Raw genomic sequence first — 1,678 nt, 5'->3', positions numbered from 1 at the left:
ATCGAAAAGGCATGCTCGATTTCCCAAAAACAAAAAGGCAATTATAAATCCGAACACCAGGGTCCTCTTCAACAACGATTCACGGAGATAATTTAGCACCATCAGGAAAAGTAGACCGCGACACTGGGGAGAGTATTTTAAAACCACGGTGTTCTGGTATACAGAAAAACATGGGTTCCATCGACAAAACTGACATGATGTTATGTTGTTTAAATTGTATGCGGAAAACCGCAAAGTGGTACAGAAAATTAGCTTTCCATTCAGTTGACATGTTTTTGTAGAGTGCCCGCTGTCTATTAAAATCTGTCAAATTGTTAAAACCTTCTTTAGCAGACTTCCAAATGGCCATTATTTTTAAATCATTAGAAGTACAAATCTTTGACTGTTATCCTAAAATTAAGTTATTGGGTAAAGTCAAAAAGAGGGTAATGCCGAAAGGAAAATTGGCGGCAAAATACGGAATTCCGAATTTGTTATTATCTTTGATAATAAAATAAAAAGAAGATTTTTGTAGCTTTTCATAAATTTTAAGAAAGCTCAACCGTGCAAAGAATGAGACCTGCAAAACACAAAGTGCTGGAATTGTAAGTTTTCAATTTTTTTTTTCAAAATCAGGTTGCAAATTTGCCGATTTCGGGTCCAGTGTTAATGGAGAAAGCGAATCGTTGGCAAACCAGTTGGGTATTGAAGGATTCCAAGCTTCTGGTGGCTGGCTCAATCGCTTAAAGGGGCGATTTAATATCACCAGTCTCATTATGGGTGGCGAAGCAGAAAAGGTCGACGAAGGTCAGGTAACCTCTTGGCTAGAAACTGAGCGGGATATTTTGGAAAAACACCAGTCCAAAGAAATTACAACAGGGACGAGAGTGGTATTTTTTATAATATTTTACCAGAGAGGACATTGGCGCTCAAAGGAGAAAAATCCCATGGAGGGAAAAGTACCAAAGAGCGTGTGACCGTGGTGCTTTATTGCGTTTTGGACGGTTCCGATGAAGTTAAGCCAACGGTTATTGGAAAACCGAAAAATTCACAAGCGTTTAAAAATGATGACGCAGCACATATTTTCGTCCATTGAGGAAGTAATAAGAAAGCGTGGATGACTAGAAGATTATTCAAGTCGTGGCTGACAGTTTTTCAATGAAAAATTATGGTTCAAAATAGAAAGGTTTTGTTGATTTTGGACTATTGCTCGGCGCATCGGCGTAGGACCCGATACCCTGCATTAGTAGTGGCGAAATCATGCCTACGGAACGATACCCCGCGATTGCAGTGTCCGAGTTGTGTGTACTTTTGAACTTAATAATTATCTATCCTCGCTTCTTAAAGACAAAAGTAAAAATGTCATTTTACTAAACATGGTATTGTTCGCATATTGGCGTAATCAAAATACCTTTTTTACTCAATGATTTAATTTAAATATTACTTTTTCCGAGACGTGGATCATTCAGATATCATCCGTCTGACTGAGCGCACACACACAGTCACACGCGGGATACGGCATACCGCGGTCGATTATCGGTACGAGTCATATTTCAATGTTTGTGTTATCTTTCGGGTACCCATACATTTTGTTTATATGGGTGCGGATTGATTTGTTAGAAGATCTGTGAGAAAGTTTTTTGTTGCAAACATTTTGTTTTCATTAATTGACTGTATTAAACTCAATAAACAAAGCTGG

This window comes from Micrasema longulum, unplaced genomic scaffold (genome assembly GCF_059751315.1).
Source record: "Micrasema longulum isolate JH-2025_06_02 unplaced genomic scaffold, ASM5975131v1 h1tg000583l, whole genome shotgun sequence".
In the NCBI taxonomy this organism is placed as follows: domain Eukaryota; kingdom Metazoa; phylum Arthropoda; class Insecta; order Trichoptera; family Brachycentridae; genus Micrasema; species Micrasema longulum.
This window is presented reverse-complemented; position numbering follows the sequence as displayed.